This window comes from Cynocephalus volans, chromosome 11 (assembly GCF_027409185.1).
Source record: "Cynocephalus volans isolate mCynVol1 chromosome 11, mCynVol1.pri, whole genome shotgun sequence".
NCBI classification, from domain to species: domain Eukaryota; kingdom Metazoa; phylum Chordata; class Mammalia; order Dermoptera; family Cynocephalidae; genus Cynocephalus; species Cynocephalus volans.
Genome location: NC_084470.1, coordinates 18,761,126 through 18,782,667, shown reverse-complemented (window position 1 = coordinate 18,782,667; position 21,542 = coordinate 18,761,126).

Below are 21,542 nucleotides of genomic sequence, written 5' to 3'. Positions count from 1 at the left end.
TTTATTTATTTATTTATTTATTTATTTATTTATTTATTTGGCTCAGGATTACTTTGGCTATTGGTGGTCCTTTGTTATTTCATATGAATGTTAGGATTGTTTTTTCCATTTCTAAAAAAATGTCATCAGAATTATGATGGGGATTGCATTGAATCTGTAGATCACTTTGGGTAGTATGGCCATTTTCACAATGTTGGTTCTTCTAATCCAAGATCATGGGATATCTTTCCGTCTTCTTCTGTCCTCTTTAATTTCTCTCAAAAGTGGTTTGCAATTCTCACCGTAGAGATTTTTCACAACCTTGGTTAACTTTATTCCTTAACTTTATTCCTAGGTATTTTATTTTTTTGGTGACTATTATAAATGGGCTACCTTTCTTGATTTATTTTTTCTGATAGTTCATTGTTGGCGTATAGAAATGCTACTGATCTGGGCCAGCCCCATGGCTCACTCAGGGCACTGGGAGTGCAGCAGCGCTGGGAGCACCGAGGCTGTGGGTTCAGATCCTGTATAAGGATGGCCAGTACGCTCACTGGCTGAGCGCGGTGCAGGCAACACCAAGCCAAGGATTGCGATCCCCTTACTGGTCACAAAAAAAAAAAAGAAAGAAAAGTAAAGAAATGCTACTGATCTTTCCATGTTGACATTGTATCCTGCAACTTTGCTGAAATCATTTATCAATTCTAAGAGTTTTTTGTAGAATGATTAGGCTATTCGATATATAGGATCATATCATCTGCAACGGACGGTTTGACTTCATCTTTTCCAATTTGGATGCCCTTTATTTCCTTCTCTTCTCTGATTGCTCTGGCTAGTACTTCCAACACTATGTTGAATAGGAGTGGTGAGAGTAGGCATCCTCGTCTTGTTCCTGTTCTTAAGGGAAAAGCTTTTAACTTTTCCCCTTTCAGGATGACATTGGCTGTGGGTTTGTCATATATGGCTGAAATTGTATTGAGATACTTTTCTTCTATCCCCAATTTATAGAGAGTCTTTATCATGAACAAATGTTGAATTTTGTCAAATGTTTTTTAGCATCTATAGAGACGATCATATGGTTTTTGTCTTTGATTTTATTGATGTGGTATATCACATTTATTGATTTGCATATGTTGAACCAACCTTGCATCCCTGGAATGAATCCCATTTGATCATGGTGTAAAATTTCATGTATGTGTTGCTGCATTCTATTAGGTAGTATTTTATTGAGAATTTTTTTTTACATCTATATTCATCAAAGATATTGGCCTATTGTTTTCTTTTTGTTGTTATATCTCTGTCTGGTTTTGGTATCAGGGTGATGTTTGCCTCATAGAATGAGTTTGGGAGAATGGCCTCTGTTTCAATTTTTTGGAATAGTTTGTAGAGAATTAGTACTCATTCTTCTTTAAAAGTTTGAGAGAATTCTGCAGTAAAGCCATCTGGTCCTGGGTTTTTCTTTGTTGGGAGACTGCTGATAACAGCCTCAATCTCTTTGATTGTTATTGTTTTGTTCAGATTTTCTATGTCTTCTTGGCTCAGTCTGTAGTTTGTGTGTGTCCAGAAATGTATCCATTTCCACCAGATTTTCAAATTTGTTGGTGTATAGTTGTTTATGGTAGCCTCTAATAAATCCTCATGTTTCTAAGGTATTGGTTGAAATATCACCTTTTTCATTTCTAATTTTTGTTTTTGTGTCTTCCCTATCCCTTTTTTAGTTAACTTTGCTAATGGTTTGTCAATTTTATTTATCTTTTCAGAAAAACAACTTTTTGTTTCATTAATCTTTTGTATTATATTTTGGGGTTTTATTTCATTTAGTTCTGCTCTGATCTTAATTATTTCTTTCCATCTATTAACTTCGGGTTTGGATATATCATCCATTTTTGGATATATCATCCCATTCCTTTCTGGCTTTTGGGGTTTCTGATGAAAAGTCTGATGTTAGTCTGGTAGGGGCACCCTTATAGGTGACTTGCCACTTCTCTCTTGCAGCTTTTAAGATTCTCTCTTTGTCTTTGAATGTTGCCAGTTTGACTATAACATGCCTTGGAGAGGACATTTTTGGGTTGAATATGTTTGGGGATCTTTGAGCCTCCTGAATCTGTAGATCTCTATGTCTCCCTACACCTGGGAAGTTTTCTGCTATTATTTTGTTTAATATCTTTTCAATGCCATTTCCTTTTTCCTGCCCTTCTGGAATACTCATGGTTCAGATATTTAAGTGCTTAAGGTTGTCTGTTATCTCTCTTAGATTTTCTTCAATTTTTTTAACTCATTTTTCTTTTTTCTGGCCCACCTGTGTTACTTCAAACAGTCCATCTTCAAGGTGTGAAATTCTCTCTTCTGCTTGTTCTAGCCTGCTGGTTAAACTCTCTGTTGTGTTTTTTATTTCACTGAATGAATTATTCAGCTGCACAAGCTCTGCCACATTCTTTTTCAGAGCACTGATTTCTTTGTACATTTCCTCTTTCAGGTCCTGTATATTTTTTCTCATTTTGTTGTGTTGTCTGACTGAGTCTTCTTGTATCTCATTTAGTTTCTTTAGAATTGTTGCTTAAAATTGCTTGTTAGTCATTTCAAGGACTTCCTGTTCTATAGGATCTAGAACTTGAGAGTTGTTATATTCCTTTGGTGGTGCCGTACTTTCTTGGTTTTTCATATATCTAGTATCACTCTCTTGGTGTTTAGTCATTGTAGAAGAGGCTTTCAAATTCCACTCATTCCACCCTAGTGTCTGCAGCAGTGGCAGGGTGTTTTGCTGATTCTCAGCTGCCTGTTGCTGCCTCAGGGCCTGGGGGCCAGCAAGTTGGGCCTTGTGGAGTGGGAACTCGCCTGGCCTGGATCCTGAGGCAGGTCAAAACTAAGTTATTTGTAGAGATCTCTGAATTTTGAAAATTGTGTTACTACAATATCATTTAACACATTCCTCTTTTCCCAACAATTGGTACTTAGATCTAGAAGCTTGATCATATTCAGGTTAGAATTTTCTGCAGGAATACTTTATAGGTAGCATTGTGTACTTCCATCAAGGACGCACAATGTCTGGATGTCTCACTTGGGTGCTATTAGCAGTCACTGGTGATCATGGTCCAGTTCCATCTTTTCAGCAGAAACTGGCAAAGGGTGATATTGATATCTTAATTCTGTCCTTCTTCATTTATTAGCTGCGATACTTCTATACTGAGAAAATTCCCTTTATTAACTCATTCATTATCCTAAGGCACAGTTCATATAGGAAAGTCCAGATGAATTATTCTTTCCCTTTATTTACCACATCTCAAAATAATGAGTTAGTTTTCTAGTGTCCTCTGAATGATGGTTGTTGGGATCTTAGCTTTGTTTCAGTTATCTTTGTGAACTCATAGGGCTTTTTTTGTTTTGTTTTGTTTTTTGATGTTGTTTTTTAAAAGATGACTGGTAAGGGGATCTTAACCCTTGACTTGGTGTTGTCAGCACCACACTCTCCCAAGTGAGCTAACCAGCCACCCTATATAGGGATCCAAACCCATGGCCTTGGTGTTATCAGCACCACACTCTCCCGAGTAAGCCATGGGCCAGCCCTGGTTTTTAAATGTGAATAAAGGGTTAACAAAATTCATTCTCTTTCTCTCTATGGAAAAATGACCTTGTATGAACTTTCTATCTCTGTTCCCCTGGAAACCTAATAAAGGTGGAATTTGAGCTATGTTACTAGGCAACATTGCCTATGGTAAAAATGACTTATAATTATTAAAGTAGACCTTGTCTGGGAGCACTGTGAATGAACTATAAATGCCTAATGGGAATCCATAGTTTGAGCTTCTCTGAATGAATGCATTGTTTTAACTAAGCATGTCCCTTGCTAGGATCCCTGGAAGCTATTCCCATGAAATGAAATAAAAGATATTGGCTTACATGGGGAATGGAGCTTATAAGCTGGGAAGATCCCATACCCATTTTCTTGGGCTAGGCTCCACAAGAAACAGACTGTGAGATGGAGATTTGCATACAGGAGGTTTCCTGGGGAATGCTCTTGGGGAGTGAGGCAAATAGGATTGCTCAGAGGAAAAAGCTAAACTGTAATATAATTACAGCTGTAGACCTCAGCCAATCTAACAGGACCTCCTTGGTAGCTGGAATGGCCTTTAAAGTTGTCCCAATTTAGGCAGGACTGCTCCCTGAATAGGGGAATAATCTTGAGACAGACAGCTCCCCTCCAACTGAGAGCAATTCCCGAAGAAAGATTCAGCTATGGACTGTGAGCAACCAACATTCCAAGCAACTGGAAGAATGAGTGTCTCAGACCTACCAAGGTGCCCAGGCAGCACACCACAGCATTACTACACCAGCTCATTTGGTCTCATTCTGTCATGCCTGAGCTGTCACACCTGACCTGTCACACCTGACCTTGCCCTGCTGTCCTTCCTGTCCTATATATACTCTAGCAAAGCTAAATAAACTGGTGCCAGAGGGGACCTGCTGAGTGTTGTGAAATATAGAACTAAGCCCATATTTGTTTTACACTTCTTGCCCTGGAAGTGATCTGGAAAAGAGCTTTAGTTCCCTTTAGTGATATTCAGAGACCACAATCTGGGAGATAAGAGGGCCCATTACTACTGGGTAAGTCATGGTCTCTGGGCCTTTTCTGTGGCCAGAGTTAGACATACTTTTTTTTTCATAAATACAGTATGAGTTAAAATTGATATTTCACATTCAAATTTGGGACTACCAGGTTTTCTAGACTTCAACAGTCATCCATCTGTATGTCCTTTCTTCCATGCCAGAAATTCTGATTCTCACTGGTATCAACGTAATTCCTCATTTGCTTTATTGTACAATACATGCACAACATTTTCAGAATAACAATACCCAAACTATCATCACAATATTTTATGAAACTTAACATTTCTCCTTATTTTGTTTTGTTTGTCCTTAGGTATAAACCCCACTAGGGATGTACAGCCAAATTATTGTGTTTTAAGCTAACTCAAAATAATTCCTCTTTGTATGGGCATGCTACCAACTCAATTTATAGTTAGGTTCATTTCTTTCATTTTGCTTTAATTTTTAGAGTTGCCCTTTTTAGTTTACTTCTGTTTTACAATTATGTAAAATGTTTAAATGGTTTTAAAACCAGTTTTATAAACTGAAATATATAGTCCCTTCCACCCTGTTCCTGCCTTCTCTCATAAATCTTAGCTTTGGGTTTATATTTCCACATCATATGAAAACATAAACCAGACTTAAGACCTTTCCTGAGATTAATCGTAGAATATTATATGCACATTTCTACATCTTGCTTTTCTTACTCAATAATATATCTTAAAAATCAGTTTAGAACAGTACACTGGGGTCTTTCCCATTCTTGTAACAGCTGCATTAGACACCACTATATGGATGTACATTAGTTTATTTGATCAGTTCCTATTGGCGGATTTTCTTATTGTCTCTAGTTTTGTGCTATTACAAATAGTGCCATAATGAATAGTCCTGTGAATTAATCTTTTTGTGTTTTTGTCAGTGTATATTTGGGAGAGATTCTTAGGAATGGTATTATTGAATCAACAGGCAAATGTAATATTGAGAGTTTTGTCAAATTCCTTTCCACAGGGCTTGTGCCATTTAACATTCTCACCAGTAATACATGAGAACTTCTGTTCCCCTAGAGCTTTGTCAACAGAATATGTTCTCAATTTTTTCTGATTTTGGTAATCTGATGGGCAAAAAACTGTGAAGTATAGTTTTACTTTGCATTTCTCCATATTATAAGCAAAAGTGAGTAAATTTACATATGGTTACAGGCAATTTACATAAACTGTTCAATTGATTATTCATATTTGTGGGGTACAGCGTTGACTATCAGTATTTCTGTATAATATGTGATGATCGAATCAGTACTATTAGCATGTTCATCATTATGAAACATAATTATTCTTTGTGTCCATTACCCAATTTTTCCCTAACCCCTCCCCTCCCTCTTTCTCACCTGTAGTAACCACAGTTCTGTTCTGTTCTCAAACTTCAATGTATTATTGCAGTGGGGCTTTTTTTCCTTATTTCTTAGCTCCCACTTATGAGTGAGAACACGTGGTATGTCTCGTCCTGTGCCTGACTTATTTCACTTGACATAATTTTCTCCAAGCTCATCCATGTTGCTGCAAATGGCAGAATTTCATTCTTTCTTTTGGCTGTGTAGTATTCCATGGTGTATACATACCACATTTTCCTTATCCAGTTGTCCATCCATGGACAATTAGGTTGGTGCCATATCTTGGCTATTGTAAATAGAGCTGCAATGAATATGGGAGTGAGTGCAGGTATCCCTTCAACATAATGATTTCCATTGTTTTGTGTGCGTTTTAACAATTCCATAAAAATTTCACATAAGCACTTTTCATTACTAATCTGCATGGAATGTGATTTTGGTTGTTATTTTCCTATTTTTCAAATACAAATGGATAAAATAGAACATTCAGATGTGAAGATTTTAGAGAGTAGAAAGTTTAAACAAAACTTTTTTTCTACTGAATATAATAATTGGTTATATGAAACATACCTTAGGATTTAAAAACTGTGAGAGATGTTATTTTTCTCATATTGTTTCCCATGGGTACTGTTTAAATTTTTCTCATTTTCCAATACTGTTCTTTTTTTCCCACATTCTCCCCCACCCACAAGTTCTATAAAGCTTATTTAAATGCCAAAGTGTAATTTTGATGTCAAAACTAGAAGTGGTTGGATAATGTAAACTGTTGACCACTTTTAGTTATACATAATAAGAATCATAAAGAAGTTAATGTCCTTTCCCCATATAATCCAAATTCTAGGACACATTGTAAGGAAATAACCCAGAAAAAGAGGGAAAACTATAATTGTGAATATTTTGAAAATATTTAAATATTCTACAAATTCAAGACAACTGTACACACTGTTACTTTCATATAATGGATTAGCTTATTAAAATGTTGCTTACTGGATAAACATAGGGAGATATTTATGTAGCAATATAAAGTATTAATGGCAGAAAAATAAAACAAAAAAACCTTCAAAATACTAACCCCATAAACCAAGTAGAAAGACAAATGACAAACTGGAAAAGATTTGTACCTTGTATCAGAGGCAAAGATTTGATATCTTTTTTTTCCTAAAACTAGTAAGTTAAAGGGAAGAGTCAACAGCATTTATCCTGTCTTTCCTGTGTGCATTGTTCCTCTGGGTAACCATAAATAGCTGAGGAGGGAACATTTCTGTCTGTTGAAGTATCCCAGCTAGAAAATAAAAAAGGGGATAAAACAATTAGAATGTGGTATTTTGCAAACCGCTATTGAAAAAATGGATCTAGCAAATGATCGTCAATGTCTGCTAATGTCACAGGGAGATGATCAGACATAATAGGCCTCCTGTGGTAAGAACTTATATGTCTTAAGCCAAATCTGACCTGAGCGAGACCAAGCTTCAGCATCCAGCAACCAATCATTAGAAAATGCAGGGGATGGAGGAACATGTTAAATGACACACCTGTGAAACCATCACCACCACAATTTAGGCCATAAACCTATCCATCACTTCCAAAAGTTTTCTTACACCATTTTTTTTAGTTATAAAAAAATAATAAGATCTACCCTCTTAGGATATTATTAACTATGATATACAGTAGATCTCTAGAACTTATTCATCTTGCATAAGTGAAACTTTGTAGTGTTTGACTAATACCTCCCCATATCCTCCTTCCTGGCAACTACAATTCCACTCTCTGCATCGATGAGTTTAACCATTTTAGATTCATCATATAAGTGGTATCATATAGTATTTGTTCCTTTCTGTCTCGCTTATTTCACTTAGCATAATGTTCTCCAGATTCATCCATGTTGTTGTAAATGACAGGATTTCATTCTTTTCTGACTGAATAATATTTTCTTTATCTATTCATTCAACAATGGATATTTAGGTTTCTTCTGTGTCTTAGCTATTGTGAACAATGCTACAATGAACATGGGAGTGTAAATATCTTTTTGAGGTCCTGATTCAATTCCCTCGATATGTACCCAGAAGTGGGATTGCTGGATAGTACAATAGCTCTATTTTTAATTTTTTGAAGAACCTCCGTACTGTTTTTCATAGTGGCTGCACCAGTTCACATTTCCAGCAACAGTGTACAAGGGTTACCTTTCTCTATATCCTCACCAACATTTCTTATCCATTTTTTTTTTTTTTGATAATAGCCATTCTGACAGGTGTGAAGTGGTATATCATTGCAGGTTTGATTTGCATCTCCTTCATGGTAAGTGACGCTGAACAGCTTTTTATATACCTGTTGGCCATTTGTATGTCTTCTCTGGAGTAATGTCTACACATACAAGTCCTTTGCCCACTTTATAATCAAGTTATTTGTTTTCTGGCTAATGAGTTGTTTGAGTTCCTTGTATATTTTGGATATAAATCATTTATCAGATATATAGTTTTCAAATATTTTCTCCCATTCTATAGGTTGCCTTTACATTCTCTTGATTTCTTCCTTTGCTATGCAGAAGCTTTTTAGTTTTATGTAGTCCCAGTTGTCTATTTTGGCTTTTGTTGCTTATGCCTTTCCTGTGTCTTTCCAATTACTGTTTCTTTAAGTACTTTCTCCTGTTCAGGTACATTGACTTGTACCTCCAATACCAGGTTAAATAGCAGGGGGTGTTAGTGAGCATTATTGCCTTTTATGACATTTTCTAGAAACCATCTAGTATTTTCAAATATTATACTGCTTTGGGGCTGAAATATTTACATTTTATCATATAAACCAAGTAACTATAAATTCCTTTATTATTGGTGGGTTTTTTTATTTTATCAATATACAATGTAGTTGACTTTTGTGTCCCTTTACCAATTCCTCCCCCCTCGCTCCCTCTCCCCGCTCCCACCCACCAACATCATATCTGTTCACTTGCCTTAACAAGTTCAAGGAATTGTGATTGCTGTATCTTCATTCCTGCCTGCCCCCCATTTGGGTGTGTATTTATTTATTTATTTTTAGCTCCCACAAATAAGTGAGAACATGTGGTATTTTTCTTTCTGTGCCTGACTTATTTCACCTAATATAATTTTTTCTAAGTCCATCCATGTGCTGTGAATGGTAGCATTTCATTCTTTTTTATAGTAGAGTAGTATTCCATTGTGTAGATGTACCACATTTTCCGTATCCACTCATCTGATGATAGATATTTGGGCTGGTTCCAACTCTTGGCTATTGTAAATAGACCTTCAATAAACATGGGAGTACAGGTATCCCTTCAGCATGATGATTTCCATTCCTCTAGGTATATGCCCAGCAGTGGAATAGCTGGATCTTATGGTAGGTCTATCTGTAATTGAGGAACCTCCAAACCATTTTCCATAAAGGCTGCACCATTTTTCAGTCCCACCAACAGTGTAGGAGGGTTTCTTTTTCTCCACATCCTCGCCAGCATTTATCATTCTCAGTCTTTTGGGTATTAGCCATCCTAAATAGAGTGAGATGGTATCTCAAAGTGCTTTGATTTGCATTTCCCAAGTGCTGAATGATGTTGAGCATTTTTTCCTGTGTCTGTTGGCCATTCATATATCTTCCTTTGAGAAATTAAGCTCCCTTGCCCATTTTTTAATTAGGTTACTTGTTTTTTTGCTGTAAAGTTGTTTGAGTTCCTTGTATATTCTGAATATTAATCCTTTAACAGATGATTTTTTGCAAATATTTTCTCCCACTCTGTTGGTTGTCTTTTAACTCTGATAATTATTTCTTTTGCTGTGCAGAGCTTTTTAGTTTGATATAATCCCACTTGTTTATTTTTCCTTAGGTTGCCTGTGCTTTGGGAGTCATATTCATGAACTCTGTACCCAATCCTACTTCCTGGAGTGTTTCCCCTATGTTTTCTTTAAGGAGTTTTATTGTTTCAAGGTGTATATTTAATTTTTTAATCCATTTTGAGTGAGTTTGGTATATGGTCAGAGGTATGGGTCTAGTTTCATTCTCCTGTATATGGATATCCAGTTTTCCCAGCACCATTTGTTGAAGAGGCAGTCTCTTCCACAGTGTGTAGACTTGGTGCCTTTGTCAAAGATCAGATGGTTGTAGGTGTAGGAGTTGATTTCTGGAGTCCCTATTCTATTTCATTGATCCATGTGTCCATTTTTATGCCAGTACCATGCTGTTTTGGTTAGTATAGCTTTGTAGTATAACTTTAAGTCTGGTAGTGTTATGCCTCCAGCTTCATTTTTATTTTTTATTTATTTATTTTTTTTTTTTTGCTCGGAATTGCTTTGACTATTTGTGGTCTTTTGTTATTCTATATAAGTGTTAGGATAGTTTTTTCCATTTCAGAGAAAAACGTCATTGGAATTTTGATGGAGATTGCATTGAATTTGTAGATCACTTTGGATACTATGGACATTTTCACAATGTTAATTCTTCTACTCCAAGACCTGGGATATCTTTCCATCTTCTTGTGTCCTCTTTAATTTCTCTGAACAGTGGTTTGTAGTTCTCATCATAGAGATTTTTCACATTCTTGGTTAACTTTATTCCTAAGTGTTTTATTTTTTGTGGTGGCTTTGCTTATGGGCTAGCTTTCTTGGTTTGTTTTTCTGCACATTCACTGTTGGAGTATAGAAATACTACTAATTCTTCTGTGTTGATTTTGTAACTTGCAACTTTGCTGAAATCGTTTATCAACTCTAAGAATTTTTTTGCAGAGGCTTTAGGCTGTTCAATATATAGGATCATATCATCTGCAAGCAGGGACAATTTGACTTCATCTTTTCCAATCTGGATGTCCTTTATTTCCTTCTCTTCCCTGATTGCTCCAACTAGAACTTTCAACACTATGTTGAATAGGAGTGGTGAGAGTGGGCATCCTTGTCTAGTTCCTGTTCTTAAGGAAAAAGCTTTCCACTTTCCCCATTCAGGATGATATTTGCAGTGGGTTTGTCATATATGGCTTTAACTGTGTTGAGATACTTTCCTTCTATACCTAACTTGTAGAGAGTCTTTATCATGAAGAAATGTTGAATTTTGTCAAATGCTTTTTCAGCATCTATAGAGATGATCATATGGTCTTTGTCTTTGATTTTATTGATGTGGTGTATCACATTTATTGATTTGCATATGTTGAACCAACCTTGCATCTCTGGGCTGAGTCCCACATAATCATGGTGTATAATTTTGTATATGTGTTACTGTATTCTGTTAGCTAATATTTTATTGAGGATTTTTGTGTGTATTCATCAAGGTTATTGGCCTGTAGTTTTCTTTTTGTGTTGTGTATTTGCCTGGTTTTGGTATTAGGGTGATGTTTGCCTCATAGGATTAGGTTAGGAGAATGGCCTGTGTTTCAATCTTTTGTAATAGTTTGTAGGGAATTGGTATCAATTCCTCTTTGAAGGTTTGGTAGAATTCTGCAGTGAACCCATCTAGTCTTTGTCTTTTCTTTGTTGAGAGACTTCTGATGACAGCTTCAATCTCTTTTATTGTTACTGGTCTCTTCATATGTTCTGTATCTTCTTGGCTCAGTTTTGGTAGTTTGTGTGTGTCCAGAAATGTATCCATTTCCTCCAGATTTTCAAATTTGTTGGCATATACTTTTTTTTAGTAGTTTGTGATGATTCCTTGTATTTCTGAGGTATCAGTTGTAATATCACCTTCTTCACTTCTAATTTTTGTTTTTTGGGTCTTCTCTGTTCTTTGGTTAGCCTTGCTAATGGCTTGTCAAATTTATTTATCTTTTCAAAAACCAACTTTTTGTTTCATTGATCCTTTGTATCATTTTTGGAGGTTCTATTTCATTTAGTTCTGATTTGATCTTAATTATTTCTTTCTATTAACTTTGGGTTTGGACAATTCTTGTTTTTCTAGTTCTTTAAGGTGAAATGTTATGTTGTTTACTTGCCATCTTTCCATTCTTCTGAAGCAAGCATTTAATGAGATAAATTTCCTCCTTAGTACTGCTTTTGCAGTATCCCACAGGTTTTGGTATGATGTGTCATTATTTTCAATTGTTTCTAGAAATTTTTTGATTTCCTGTTTAATTTCTTCTTGGACCCATATGTCATTAAGTAGAATGATGTTTAATTTCCATGTGTTTGTATAGTTTCCACAGTTTCATTTGTTATTGATTTCTAATTTTAATCCATTGTGATCTGAAAAAATACATGGAATAATTACAATTTTTTTAATTTCTTGAGAATTGATTTGTGACCTAACAGGTGGTCTAACCTGGAGATTGTTCCTGGCACTGATGATAAGAATGAATATTCTGAGGTTGTTGGATGTAATGTTCTGTAGATATCTACTAAGTCCAATAGGTCTAAAGTGTTTAGATCTTGTGTTTCTCTACTGATTTTTTGCCTAGATGATTTGTCCAATGAGAGTGGGGTGATCAGGTCCTCAGTTATTATGGTGTTAGTGTCTATCTCATTCTTTAGGCCTAATAGTGTTTGCTTTATAAATCTGGCTGCTCCAATGTTGGATGCATAGATATTTATGACTGTTATGTCTTCTTGATGGATAGATCCTTTTATCATTATATAGTGGTCTTCTTCATCTCTTTTTACAGTTTTTGGCTTAAAGTCTATTTTATCTAATATAAGAATAGCTACTCTAGCTCATTTCTCATTTCTATTTGCATGGTATATCTTTTTCCATCCTTTCACTCTTAGTCTATGTGTGTGTTTACAGGTGAGGTGAGTCTCTTGAAGGCAGCATATTGTTGGGTCCATCTTTTTAATCCAGTCAGTCAGTCTTGTCTTTTGAGTGGGGAATTTAAACCTTTTACATTTAGAGTAATTATTCAAAGGTGTTGATTTCTCCTGGCATTTTATTGATTTTTGTTGGGATGTCTTAAGGATCTTTTGTTCCTTTCTTTCTGATTTAGTGTTTGTGTTCTGTGTTTGTTGGTTTCTTGGGGCGATAGGTAAACTATTTTTTCTCCTTGTTGTTAGCATTTTTATTTTACTGGTAAGTATTGTTCTTTTGAATATTCATGGCAGTGATGGTTGTTTTTCAGGAACCAAATCCAGTACTCCCTTGAGAATTTCTTGTAGGGCTGGTCGTGGGGTAGTGAACTCCCACAGTTTTTGTTTGTCTGAGAAATATACTATTTGTCCTTCATTTCAGAAGGATAGTCTTGCTGGCTAAAGTATTTTTGGCTGGCAATTTTTGTCTGTTAGTATTTTGAATATATCATCCCATTCCTTTCTGGCTTTTAGGGTTTACAATGAAAAGTCAGATGTTAGTCTGATTGGGGCTCCCTTATAGGTGACGTGACACCTCTCTAGCAGATTTTAAGATTGTCTCTTTGTCTTTGAGTTTTGCCAATTTAACTATAATATGTCTTGCAGAGGAACTTTTTGGGTTGAATATGTTTGGGCATCTTCAAGCCTCCTAAATCCAAAGATCTGCGTCTTTCCCTATACCTGGGAAGTTTTCTGCTATTATTTTGTTGAATATGTTTACAATGCCATTTCCTTTTTCCTCCCCTTCTGGAATACCCATGATACAGAAATTTGAGCACTTAAGGCTGTCTGTTATCTCTCTTAGATTTTTTTAAGTCTTTTTTCTTTTTTTTTTTCTTTTGTCCACATGTGTTATTTCAAACAGGCTGTCTTCAAGGTCATAAATTCTCTCTTCTGCTTGATCTAGCTTGCTGGTTAAGCTCTCTGGTTTTTTTGTTTGTTTGTTTGTTTGTTTGTTTCATTGAATGAATTATTCAGCTCCACAAGCTCAGCTACATTCTTTTTTCAGGGCATTGATCTCTTTGTACATTTCTTCTTTCATGTTCTGTATACTTTTTCTCATTTCATTGTGTTGTTTAATTGAGTTTTTATCTCATTTAATTTCCTTAGAATTGTTGCTTGAAATTCCTTGTCAGTCATGTCAAGGACTTCCTGTTCTATTATAGGATCTAGTGCTTGATAGTTATTATTTTCCTTTGGTGGTGTCATACTTTTTTGATTTTTCATATTTCTGGTATCTTTCCTTTGGTGTTTGATCATTGTTGCAGGGGGTTTCACAGTCTACTCATTCCATCCTGATGTCTGGCCTAGATCCTGCAGGGACTACCAATTTGGCACTGCTGGCTCAGGGCTTCTGGACCTGGCAGCTCTCAAGCCTCTCTGGGCTGTGGGCCCTGCAGCACAGTGCCTGCTGATTCCAGTACAGCTGGCTCAGGTCATGTGGGCCCGGCAGCTCTCGGGCCTCTCTGGGTGGCAGGTAGTGGCCTGGGCTGGGAGTCCTGCAGCATGGTGCCTGCCTATTCCAGTGTGGCTGGCTCGGGGCATGTGGGCCCGGCAGCTCCCAGGCCTCTCTGGGTGGTGGGGACTGGCCTGGGCTGGGGGTCCTGTAGCATGGTGCCTGCTTGTTCCAGGGCAGCTGGCTTGGGGCATGTGGGCCTGGCAGCTCTCAGGCCTCTTTCAGAAGCAGGGACTGCCCCTGTTGAATATTTTATTGAAAGGTTTGCATTGGTTTTGCATTAAATGAGATTGGCTCTAGTTTTCTTCTTTTGGTGCAATCTTTGTCAGGTTAGGATTCATGACTTCATTTTGGCCACATAAAAAGAATTAGGCAGTTTTCTTTCCTTTTATATCCTCTATAATTGTTCATGTCACATAGTATTCTCTAATCTTTGAAGGCTCGTCAGAATTCCCCTGTAACAACTATGTGGGCCTGTTGCTTACTTGTGAGGGAGTAATTTTATTATATTCTCTACTCATCCTATGACAGTTCATCTGTTTGGATTTTCTGGTACTACTGGGATCAATCTGGTAAATTCCATTTTCCTAGAAAATTGTCCATTTCATTTAGGGTTTAAAATTAATTTGCAGAGTTATGCACAATAGTCCAATACAATTTCCTTAAAATTTTTACTTGATTTTTACTTAATTTATTACTTAATTATTCTATTTAATTTCTGTCTTGATTATTCCTTTTTTGTTATTTTTAACTTTGTGTATTTGCACTTTCTCCATTTTTTTCTGTTAGATTTGTGGGTGTTTTGTCAACTTGGTTAATTTCTTTTTCAAAGAATCAGCTGTTGTATTTATCTACTTGTTATTTTATGTTTTCCAAATCATTAATTTCTGCTTTTCTTTTTATTAATTTCGATCCCTCTGCTTTTTTGTTTATTTTATTATTCTTTTACAAGTTTTTGAATTGGGCCTTTAACTCACTTCTGCTTTTCAATTTCATTGATAAAAGATAGTTAATGCTATACATTTCCCTTCGAAAACTGCCTTACCTATATCCAATAGACTGTAATATGTCATGCTTTCATTATTTTTATCCTTAAGAAATTCAGCAATTTTATTTGTATTTTGCTTTGATCTAACTGTTATTTAACACACATTTAAACTATACACCAGTAACTATACAATAAGTATTTTTTAAAATATAAAAGTATTTTTTGCTTATAATTTTTTCCTATGTGGCTTAAAAGATAACTACATAATTCAATAATTGTCAGTCTACATTGTTAGGCATATAATGTATGAATTTGTAATTTTTGATGATAACAGCACAAACAAAAGGGGAAATTGACTATATAGGAGAAAAGTTTTTGCATACTATAGAAATTAAGTTGGTGACAATTAGAATGAAATTGTTAGAAATTAAGATGGTACTGATGGTAATCTCAGGAAAAATAAAATAGTTACAAATTATATCTTTTTTAAAATGGCGAGGTTTAATGGTACACTAGAAAACATCTATTTAATGCAAAAGAATGCAATAATGGAGGAACTGAGTAACAAAAAAGATGTAAGACATACAGTAAATAAATAGAAAAATGGCAGATATAAATTCCATTAAATGTGAATAAATTAAACTCTCCAATTAAAAGAAAGATGTTGGCAGAATAGATTTTTTAGAGATCTAAATGTTGGATATCTACAAGAGAATAATTTTGGATTCAAAACACAAATAGGCTGAAAGTAAAAGAATAGAAAAAGACATATTGTGCAAACAGTAACCAAAAAAGACAAAATATATTTCAAGACAAAAAATTGTTAGTTAAGTTTTTTTACTAGGGACAGAGGGTATTTTATTATAATAAAAGAGTCAATCCATCAAAATGATATAGCAATAGTAAACATATATCTCCTAACAACAGAGTCCCAAAATATAGGAAGCAAAAACTTACAGAATTAAAGGGAGAAATAGAAAATCAACAATAATATTTGAGATTTTAGTAGCCTACTTTTAATAATGGACAAAACTCCACTCAAGATCTGTAAGAAAACAGAAGATGTGAACAACAATAAAAACAAACTAGATCTAACAAAACTGGAATACTCTATCCAACAATAGTGAAATAAATATTCTTTTCAAATGCACAGGAAAAATTCTCCAGGATATATCATATGTTAGGTCTTAAAACAAATTTCAATAAATTCAAAGGATTGAAACCATACAAAGTATGTTCTCAGACCACAGTGAAATTAAATTCCAAATCAGTAACAGAAGGAAATTTATGAAATTCAAAAATATGTGGAAATTTTAAACCACTACTAAATAACCAATGGATCAAAGACGAAATCACAGGGGAAATTATAAAATGCTTTGATATGAATTAAAATTAAAACATAACATATCACAATTTATGGTATGCAGGCAAAGCAGGACCTCAGAGAGATATTTATAGCTATAAAGTTCTACTTAAAAATGAAGATCTCAAATTAATAAGCTAACCCTTCAATTTAATAAACTAGAAAAGCAAAACCAAACTAAACCTAAAACATGCAGAAGGAAAGAAATAATAAAGGTTATAGCAGAAATCAATGTACTATTATATGGAAATATAGTACTGAAAATGAACAAAACCAAACATTGGTTCTTTGAAAAGATCAACAAAATTTACAAACATCTAGCTAGATTTACCATGAAAAAGAGAGAAAAGACATTACTAAAATTGAGAATGAAAGAGGGTATGTTAGTACTAATCTTACTGAGATAAAAAGGATTATAAGTGAGTGCTATGAACAACTGTACACTAACAAATTAGATTACCTAGATGAAATGGAAACATTTTTAGTAAGACACAAACTACAAAACCAACCTGAAAAAGAAATAGACAATCTTAATAGGCCTATATCTAGTAAAGAGATTCAGTTAATAATCAAAAAAATCCACAGAGAAGAGACCAGACAAGATGATTTTAGTGGTGAATTCTTCCAAATGTTTAAAGACAAATTAATGCCAATACTTCACAAATTCTTCAAAAAAAATAGAAAAGAAGGAAATACTTGCCAACTCATTCTATGGTACCAAACAAAAGACATGACTAGAAAAGAATCTACAAACCAATATTCCTTATGAATATAGACACAAAATTCCTCAACAAAATACTATCAAATCAAATTTAACAAAATACAAAACTACATCATAAACAAGTAGAATTTATATTGGGAGTGCAAGATTGATTCAACATATAAAAATCAAACAATGTAATTACCATATTAATATTAATAGAAAAAAATAGAAAATAGGAAAAATATAAAAAAGGGCAAAAATCATGATAGATGCAGAAAAAAAGAATCTAACAAAATTCAACACCCTTTCATGACACACACACACACACACACACACACACACACACACACACACACACACATTCAATAAACTAGGAATAGAATAGAACATCCTGGGCCGAGCCCGTGGCGCACTTGGTAGAGTGCTGCGCTGGCAGCGCGGCGACGCTCCCGCCGCGGGTTCGGATCCTATATAGGACTGACCAGTGCACTCACTGGCTGAGTGCCGGTCACGAAAAAACGACAAAAAAAATAAAATAATAAAATTTAAAAAAAAGAATAGAACATCCTGAACCTGATAAAGGATGTCTGTGAATAACCAATAGCTAATATCATACTTAACAGTGAAAAACTAAAACTTTTTCCCCTATGATTAGGAGCAACACAAGGCTATCCACTCCTGCCACTTCTATTCAACATTGTACCAGAAGATCTAACTATAATGATTAGGCAAGAAAAAAAAAAAAAAAAGCATCCAAATTGGAAAAGAAAAAGTAAAAGTATCTCTATTCACAGATGACATGAAGTTATATATATAGAAAATCCTTTTAAAATCAATAAAAAAAAAAAGATTAGAGCTAATAAATGTGTTCATTCAGCAAGGTTGCAGGATACAAGGTTAATACAGAAAAATCGGTTGTATTTCTACATGTTAACAGTGAGCAATTCAAAAATAAAATTAAGAAAACAATTATATTTACAATAGCATCAAAAGAATAAAATACTTAGGAATATATTTAACCATAGAAGTGCAAGACCTGCAAGCTGAAAACTATAAAGTATTGTTGAAAGAAATTAAAGAAGACATAAATAAAGGGGAAAACATCCTGTGTTCATGGATTGGAAAACTTAATGATGACAACACTCCCCAAATTGATCTACAGATTCAGTGCAATCTCTATCAAGATTTTAATGGACTTTTGTGCAAAAGCAGTAGAGGTCATCCTAAAATTTTATATGGAAATACAAGGCACCCAGAATTTCCAAGACAATCTTAAAAGAAAAACAAAAATGGAGAACTCACACTTACAATTTTAAAACTTACCACAAAGTTGTAGTAATCAAGACAGTATGGTTGGCATAAGAATAGACATATAGATCAAAAGAACAGAATTCAGAGTTCACTAATGATACGTATACCTATGGTCAACTGATTTTCAACAAGGTTTTCAAGACCATTCAGTGGGGAAAAAGCAGTCTTTTTAACAAATGTTGCTGGAAGAATTGGATATCCACATGCAAAAGAATAGAATTGGACCCCTACCTTCCACCAAATACAAAAATTAATTCAAAATAAATCAAAAACCTACGTGTAAGAGCTCAAACTATGAAGCTATTAGGATAGAACATAAGTGTAAATCTTCATGACCTTAGATTAGGTAGCAGTTTCTTACATGACACTAAAATGGCAAGCTACAAAAAATGGAGATCAATTAGACTTCAGAATTAAAAACTTTGGTGCTTCAAAGGACACTATTAAAAAATTAAAAGACAACCCATAGAATGGAGGAAATAATTTCCATCATGTATCTGGTAAGAGTCTAGTATCCAGATCATATAAACAGCTCTTACATTCTGGTGTTCTAGGCTGACTAGAGCTAATAATATTATATCACATATTTCTGGCTAGAGTAGAGGATCCTGACCTCAATCACCACAAAGAAAAGATAAATGTTCAAGGGAGGGACATGTATTTACCCTAAATGAATTATTGTACAAACATACATGTATTGAAACAACACACTGTATCCCACAAATACGTACAATTAAATTTTTAAATTAAAAAAGAGCTTTTACAGTTCAACAATAAAAAGACAAATAACTCAATTTCAAAACGGGCAAAGGATTTAAATAGACATTCCTCCTAAAAAGATATACAGATGGTCACATGAAAAAATTCTCAACATTATTCACCAGCTGGGAAATTCAAATCTAAACCACAATGAGTTACCACTTTATACCTATTATGAGGGCCATAATAAAAAAAAATAAAATTAAGAAAGGACACTAGCAAGTTTGGGTAAGTATGTTTAGAAACTAAAACCCTCGTGCACTGCTGGTAGGAGTGCAAAGTTGTGCAGTCACTTTGGAAAACAGTTTGTCATTTCCTCGAAAAGTTCAACATAAGAGTTGCTATATGACCCAGCAATTTCCCTCCTAGGTATATACCCATGATAAGTGAAAACATACGTTTATACAAAAACGTGTACGCAAATGCTCACAGCGACATTATTTATGACAGCCAAAAAGTGGAAACAGTGCAAATGTCCACCAACTGATAGTGGATAAACATAATGTGGAATATCCATACAATATTATTCAGCCATAGAAAAATGAAATACTGACACCTGCTACAACATGAATGAAGCTTGAAATCATTATGTGAAGTTAAAGAAGCCAGACCCAAAAGCCACATATTATATGCTTCGATTTATGTGAAATGTCCAGAATAGACCACTCCATAAATACAGAAAGCAGATTCTTTGCCAAGGTCTGGGGAAAGGGGGAATGAGGAGTAACTGCTACCGAATGTCTTTTGAGGGTGATGAAAATGTTTCCAGATTATATAGTGGTGACAGTTGCACAATTTTATGAATACACTGATAACTATTGAATTGTTCACTTTACACTGGTAAATGTAATGGTAAGAGAATTATATCTCAATAAAATTTTAAGAAACAAACACAAGAGGTGAACTTTGAGAGACCAATGATGAAAATGCACCATAAATCTAGGAATGAAACTCAAACCTCTGTGCAGGATGGGGAGGATATTAATAAAATTGAATTTGGGCAAATGTAAGGGAAAGGGGTTTCCCATCCATTGCTGGTATCAGTATAAACTGGCACATTTATTTGAGTAAGTAACTTAGTAGTATCTATCAAAAAAGATAAGGCACATACCCTACAATTCAGGATTTTCATTTGTAGAAATTTAAAATCAATGTGTGGTTAGCACAGTTAGCACTCAAGGAATATTCTTTCCTATTATAAAGGTGATAATCATAAGGAGAGATGATAAATTATGCAATAAACTCCTGCAGCCAAATTCAGCTCTCACTTCTGATTCTTTTTGGAAAAATAATAAGATAGTGTTCATACTACAGTGTGGTATGGCCATGAAATTTCTGCTCTTTTAATCTTTGCAAGCTGCTTAAAATGAAAAATGAAATTCTCCTCTAAAATATAGGGTCTTTTTTCTAGGGATTCTGAGCATGTACTAGCAGAACAGTTAAAGATTCTCATGTACAGTCTTCACCTCTTGAAAAAAGGGGCATAGTGAGGTGGGATTCGGGTAGAGTAGAGGAAACAAGGCTTGAGTCACAGCCAAACCCCATGAAGATGGAGAAAAGCCAGGAATACTCAGAGGCTTCTGCAAGAAGCCGCATAAAAATGAGCATAAAAATTACTATGCAGAGATTGACAAAATCAATGACCACTAAAAGAAGTGCCTAAGTAAACCTATATCTTTTTTCCCTTTAATTCTTTCTCCAGATGGTGATATCTCTTTAAATGTGGAATTGCTATTATTTGTAAACACTGTGCTTTGCTCACCAAATAAAGAGTTCTAACGAGGTAGAAAAAGTCCAAAAAGAGAAAAAATATGTCAATCTACTTTGCCAATTAATCATACCCAGACCTTGCAGTCTATGAAGACATACCCTGAAGTCAAGGAGCCCAAATTGCAGGCAAAGCATCAAATAAGGAGAAATAGCTTCTGAAATCTACTCCATAACCCCAGAGGTGACAAGTGACAGCTAAACCTCCAGGATGCTCATTGCTTCACCACTGCTCTGGATCTGGTCCTATGGAAGCATGGAGTGTCCATCAACCCACCTGCCACCACGCCCCAGTTCTCATCCTCCTATCTACCCAGTATGGTGAGACATGGTGGGGGGACAGGGATTGTGACATAAGTAAATGCACTCAGGTGCTATATGTAAATGCCAGCCCATGAGCTTCCTGGCACAGACACCACCTGTGAAGGCCTCATAAGTCAACTTCTTGCAACCCCCAAGCTGACAACCTGACCAGAGGGAAGAG